Below are 7,010 nucleotides of genomic sequence, written 5' to 3'. Positions count from 1 at the left end.
GGGCCTGGCCGCCCCCTTCTCCCCCCCCCCCCCCCCGTCTCGGCCTGAGGGAGCGGGAGATACCTCGGGTGCTGCCAGACCCCTTCTGTCTCCCAGCAGGAGGGAGGCACCTGCCTGTCTCCTGTCTGCCTGCTCTTCTCCCTGGGGAGGCTGGCACCTGGGCAGGTGGCCTATGCAGAGGGTCTGCCTCTGAAACGGGCCTTGTGGCTCATGGAAGCTCACCACTGCCTCAGGAGATGAAAACAGTTTTGCCACCAGCCCTTCTTTGAAGGAAGCTGGTTCAGGCTGCAGTCTCTACTAAAAGCTTTTTTTTTTTCCACTGGTCCAAAAGTCTCTGGGGGGAGGGATAGGACAAAATCCATCTTCCCATCTTGGAGTGCAGGTGAGCCACCCAAAATGGAGATCATAGGAAACTTACTGCATAGCTTTACACCCTTGACACCAGTGACTACCAAGTGTAAGCCTAATGTTGAACTTTAAACATTGCATCTCCTTATCTCCCCTGGAAATGGGATTTAAAATCTTCACGTCTTGATGCCTTTTGCAAGCTCTGTCCTAAAAGCGTTACTAACTTTAATCAATTCTAGGGAGAAATATAGCTGGTCAACAATTGACCTGCTAATTCTGAGACCGCAATACCACATGTGGTAGGTAGATATTATAAAGTGGCAGTTGGTAGTATTTTGATTGGCTTGACTGCATTTTGTCTTTTAAATGCATTGAGCCTGCTATTGCACAGCAGTAAGTCACCCTGCATCATAGCACAGAAATCATGCAGTCTGACTGACGCACCCATCTTGCTTCCAATTATTGTGGGACTTACTGTCTGACTTCCATACATGCTTTTAAATGGATAAGTTCAACTGTATGCCTAATGAGAAGTATGGGTGACTAGTTTGAATGACACTGTGGACTTACAATGGCAACTTGGTGATTTTGTTGTAACAAGGTGGGTAAGGAGGACCATTCTTCCCACTGTATGGTGGAAGAAATCTAAGGGTAATTCTACTGACCACCATCTCCAGCAGAACTGAGGCTCATGAGTATTAGCTGCCACCTAGAATGCAAACTAAATCCAAAGGTACTAGGAATTGAGGATGACTTCCATGTCAAATGAAAATGCAGGCATTAATATGTGGATGGAGGAAAAAAAATGTAACTGGCCTAGTAATTAGCAGGTTGTTCCTTAGTAGGGAAAACCAAGGGAGATGTGAGCTCTTGGAGTTTAATGAGGTGAATGCATTAACTCATCATATTTATGTAAATATGGCTTTCCATCTGAGACTTCAATGGATGTTAGCCTAGATTTAATTTTAGAACTGCCAAACATCAGCTGTTTACAAATGTCTTCCTACTATTAGAAAACTGAACCCAACTTTGTAGGCACATGCTTCATGAATGAGGTGGCTCAAGTTTTAAATGACTTGCTGTAAAGACAATATAGGTAAGTGTTTTGTGGTGGTTTTTTTTTTTTTTTGTTTTGTTTTTAAATCTTCCCACTTCTTTAAACTTAACTTGAACCAACTCGGAGTGGCTGGATCCTATCAGTTGGCATAACTCCATCAAGAGTTTTTGCCATAAATGTTAATTCCCTAAATACAGTTTGTTAGATCTATACAGCATCCTAGCTTTGTAAGTAAGCTTTTACAATCGAGTAATGTTTCCTGCTTACCTGACATCTGTACTGTAGATGAAGGAACATTTATTTGACTCGACTTCACTTCAAAAGCCTTTATGATCAGATGCACATGACCGTATCGTAATGCGCTAGATGGTTAAGAACACCTATGATAGGTGTACTGTTAGATAACATATATCAAAGTGTTTCTAGAGGTTGGTGAACTGAATGACAATGACCTCAAATCTCCTAAATTCTAGAACTAGGAGACTTGATCCTTGTGCCTACTGCTTGGTCTTCTATTGGAAGAAGAAAATCAAGCTTTCCTGCACTTGAACTTCACATGCCTTCTCCACTCTTCTAGTAGAAAAACTAAAGTGATAAAGAGGATGCCTCTTCTGCAAATGAAGAGTGCTACTATTGTCAAAAGAGATGCATTGATAACTCTAACCAGTTCAGTGGTTAGACATGACTATTGCATCTCTGCAGCTGACTATATGGCTTAAGTAGAGGACTGTTACACTATATTAGTTTAGTTGAATTAAAGCACATTTTTTCTTAAAAATAATCTCTTTAAATGAGACTTTAGTTATGTGTGCTGTGTTCAAGTCTTCTATGCTAGATAATCTTGACAATCTGAGATTAAAGGCTCTAGTTCTTGCAGCTGCAAGACAGGTAACAATATATAGGTACATGGGCATACTCTTGAGCTTCAATCATCATGAGAGAGCTTCCCAGAAAGAGACTTCAGGAACTGCTGTCAGTTGTGCAACAGACCTATGACTTAAGATGAGTAAGGATTGTGATGAACTGAGTAAGGCCTCTGCATGTTTAGTTGCAGCGGAGTCCAAGGACAGAGTTCACAGAACATTTCAAAACTTGCAGATTGTTTCTTGGAAACCTTTGGTTCCTAAAGTTAAGCGACTAATACTTGGGAAAAGTAGTTATGGTTTTTGAGAACTTTGTGTACAAAAGGTCACACTTGCCTATGGTGGCTTTCCCGATTTGTAGTGGTAAAATGTGATCAAGAGATACTGTTTGGTAAGGTGGCTAACTCAAAGTAATTGAGTTCTTAAGTGTATAGGAGCTGTACTATCTTCTCTTCTGATAAGGTTCAGAGATGCACTACATCTTATATAACTGGGTAACTGCATACCACTGGCTGAGTGCAGTACAGTTAGGACAAGGTGTGGAATTGGAATGAGTAATAGTCAATAATATGGAAGTAGACTTAATTTACCTTGGTTTGTGACCTTTATTTAAGAGCTAGTAGACTTGTGCAACAAACTATTGCAGATGCATTTTAATATTTAGATATTGGGTACTTGAGGTTTTGATGGAATAGGGTGGTTGTTCATGACCTTGCTTAGCCTCATCATAAATGTTGGAGCAAGGCTAGCAGAGTATATAAGCAAAAACTAACTTGGTTCTTCCTGTCTAAAGTAGTTTTGTGTGTGACCAGTCTCTGCTTGTTTGTGTGGTGGTCTTTTTAAACAAACAAAAAAAAAAACAAAACCAACAACTTTTCTTCTTTCCAAACTACAGGAAAAATGAGGAGAACATTCCTATAGTCTCCACTTCTAGACTGCAGTGTAGAAAAGTCTTAAGACTTTTCTGATATACTACAGCGTAAATGAAGGTAGCAAAATGGACTAGCTTGTCTAGCCATGCAAAAATTTAAGTGGGTTAGACTGGAAAAGATCTAGTTTTCAAGTATGTCCATTCTACTCATTAGGCAGAATTAGTGGTTAAAGTAGAATATCTTGGTACATGTGGCTACTACCCTACTTTATTGTTGAAGCAAGGCTTTGCCTCAGTAGATATTCCTGACTCTACCAAAAAAACAAACTCCCAAAACTTTGAGGGCTGTCTAGGTAGAAGCAGGAAAACATGGAAGAATAAAACAAAAAATCTGACTTCTATGCATGCACAGACCAAATAATAGGTTTTCAATTTCCTGATACCTGCAAATGTAAGAATTTTTTACCCCAGTCTGTAGCCTTCATTCCAGAAGGGGGAATAACTGTTACCCTGTCTTGTTTTCTACCTAATAATTAACTGAAATGGTTCTGTTGGCAAACTGGGTCAGCATATGGATTTAAGATGTAGATAGATAACCTGGTCCAGGCTGCTTAAGGTGGATAACAAAGTACCTAGTCTCATCTGAAGGCCTAGGTAAACATAGGATTTGAAGTCTGCCTGACTCTCTTCTTATCCTTGAGTCATGTCTCTCTTGTAGCTCTGAATGCTGTGCCTCAGGTGGTACCATGTGGTAGATGACCTGTGACATCCTTTTAAATGGTGACTTGAGCAGGGCAGGAGTTTTTGTAGAGGAGCAAGTTACAACTAGGAGAACAGTGGAGCTTAGGGAAGCTTGGCCATCTGGTAACAGCTGCAATAATTAAGCAAGAGTGTTACTTGGATGCATACTGTTTACTACTACACTAATCATTTTGCAGGAGTATCACTTGTCTGTCTGGTGGAGTTCTTACAGTTAGTTACTAACTATGTCTTGATGCATCTGACTCCCTCAAGAAGATGCTTGATGCCTTGAGGTACTCTAAAATGGGAAGCTCTCTTCCTGAGATGAAGGTAGAGGTAAAAGATTAAATGGGGCATTCCCACTCTTGCCCCCATCTCTTCCTTGAACTGCTAAATTCCTCTCTTAAAGGAAGATCAGGATTTAATTACCTTGATCAATATCTGGGGAGGAGGGAGAGCAAGATGAGCTTCTGCAAATGGAAGTGATTCTTCTAGAGCTGTGTGGACTAAAGTTCAGACTTGTAATAACTGAACTGTACAAACAAGACTATACCTAGATGGGACAATGGATTAGAGAGTATGAGGAAACTGAGCACTATTATTATTAATTCTCCCTCTAATTTCTAAAACATGTAGATTGCCTTGCTCATACTGATTGGTGTGGTTTTTTTTTTTTAAATGTGCCCACATGAAATACTAGAAATGGAAAGTGGAATTTAGAGAGAAATAACATTGATCTCCAAGTTGAATCTGAAGTAAAATCTATCAGTTGTATCCTGTCCCTGAAACAGCTTACTGAATAAGTGAGATGGCAAGACCAGTTTTCTTCCTGGTAGATTGAGGAAATGAGTCTGGGGCTCTCCATGTTAAAGAGCCTGAAGGGCTCTCCAGAGCAGAAAAATACTGAAGTGCAGCTTGCATGCTGAGTGTCTCAATGAATAGATGAGACCTGTCTTTATTTTCTTGCCCTCTGTACTTTTGCTCTCTGAAGACTATTTGGCCATGGAGTTGATGCTTTATCTACTGCTGTGTTTAGAGGCCTGCCTCTCTTATGAATGGCTTGTGTTCCTTACTCCTGATCAGGAGTTGCTGACTAAATTGCATGTGGTCAGTTCTGATGGTATATCAGATGAGGGCTTCCAGTTTGAGGGGACTACTAGAAACTGGCAGTTCACTGAAAGACCACAAATCTCTGGGGCAGGTTTTCTAGTATAGTATTAAGAACTCACTAGGCTAGGTGGGAGGAGAAAGCACAGAACTGTGCAACATAATGTGTATTGGTACTGGTTACTTCACAGTAAAGCACGTGGAGTGGGGAGTAGGGTCTGGTCATACTCTTACAAGAAGACAAAATGCTCTCCTATTAGAAGAGGGTTGTTGCCTCTAACACTAGAGACCTCCTAAAGCTTCAAGGTTCTGGAACAACAGTAAGCTGGCACTATAAGTGCTGTTGTCCCAGCTAGCACTGTGGGAAAGTTAGCTCGTGCCTTTTACAAAGGTGCTTTTTATAGTTTGCAGTATAAGTTGAGCTATCAAAATGGCCTTTCCAAAGAGCTAACCTGGGGGGAGGGAGCTACTTTTAGCAAGATGGCTGAAGGGGAGGGAGGGAGCAGTAGCTTTTTTTTTTTTTTTTTTTTTTAAAAGTCACCCAAAAACAACTTCCTTTTCTTCCTGTCCCCCTCTAAGATGGGGAAGGAACTTTTTTAGTACAATGGCTTGGCTAGTGCAATGTGGCCAGCTTTCATCACAGTTGCTACAGACTGTGTACAGGTTGTCTTGCAGAGCATCAAAGCACTGTTAGGCTCTTCACCATGGAGTTAAAATCCTTTGAGCAACACTTTTTTGCATGGCCTGGCTGTATGAGTGATCGTGGTCCACGGACCAGGTGCCTGGAGACTAGAAACTAGCTAATGTCCCCATTTATAAGAAAGGAGGACCCAGGAAGCTATAGGCCCATAAGTCTCACATCAGTCTCACAAAATCCTTGAAAATTATCAAGGATCACATCTGTGAGGGGCCAGCAGGGGAGATCATGCCCAGGGGAAATCAATGTGGGTTAATCAAAGGCAGGTCCTGCCAAACCAACCTGATGGCCTTTTATGACCAGGTAACTAAATCCCTGGATGATGGTGTTGCTGTGGATGTAGTCTTTCTGGACTTCAAGAAGGCCTTTGACGCATCTCACCCCATTCTCACTAATAAATTGAGCAACTGTGGCATTGATGCCTGCAGTTGGGTGGGTCAAAAATTGGCTGATGGAGCACACCCAGAGTAGTGGTGGATGGGTCATACTCAACCTGGCAGGATGTGACTAGGGGGGTCCACCAGGGCTCGGTCCTGGGGCCTACACTGTTCAACATCTTCATCAGCGACTTGGATGAGGGGGTGGAAGACGCATTGTCCAAGTCTGCTGATGACACCAAGATGTGGGGAGAGGTAAGCATGCTTGAAGGGAGAGAGGCTGAAATTTAGGTTTATCCAAACTACAGAGGTGAGTGGATGGTAACAGGATGGGGTTCAATGTAGATAAATGCAGGGTGCTGCATCTGGGGAGAAGGAATCCACAGCATGCATATAAGCTGGGGAGCTCCCCCCTTGTGAGCACAAAGGCGGAAAGGAATCTTTGAGTCATTATTGACTCAAAGATGAACATAAGCTGCCAATGTCAGACTGCAGCCGGCAAAGCCAACCGCACCTTGTTGTGCATCCAAAGATGCATCTCGGGTTGGTCCAGAGGTGATACTCCCCCTCTACGTGACATTAGTTAGGCCACAATTGGAGTACTGCATCCTGTTCTGGGCACCGTGCTTCAAGAAGGATGTGGCCTATCTTGGGGGTTCAGAGGGGGGGGCCATCTCCATGGTTGGAGGGCAGCAGGGCAGGCCCTACGAGGAGAGGCTGAGGGACCTGAACCTGTTCAGCCTCCTCAAGTGGAGGCTGAGGGGGGGATTTGGTGGCTGCTACAAACTCATTAGGGGAGATCAGCAGCAAATAGGAAGGGCCCTATTCTCTCCAGCAGCACCTGGGGTGGCGAGGAACAATGGCCAGAAGCTGCTGGAGAATAGGTTCAGGTTAGAGATTAGGAGGCACTATTTCACTTTTAGGGTGGCTAGGATCTGGAACCAACTTC

General features: G+C 42.9%; 1 protein-coding gene across 7 annotated transcripts in view; it reads left to right on the top strand.

The window, feature by feature from the left end:
• CLTCL1 (clathrin heavy chain like 1) overlaps positions 1 to 7,010 on the top strand; it is a 53,784-nt gene that overhangs the window by 446 nt on the left and 46,328 nt on the right. The gene's annotated exons all lie outside the window — the stretch shown is intronic.

The sequence above is a fragment of the Gavialis gangeticus genome, unplaced genomic scaffold, assembly GCF_001723915.1.
Source record: "Gavialis gangeticus isolate Ggan-Ray unplaced genomic scaffold, GavGan_comp1, whole genome shotgun sequence".
In the NCBI taxonomy this organism is placed as follows: Eukaryota; Metazoa; Chordata; order Crocodylia; family Gavialidae; genus Gavialis; species Gavialis gangeticus.
This window is presented reverse-complemented; position numbering and strand designations above follow the sequence as displayed.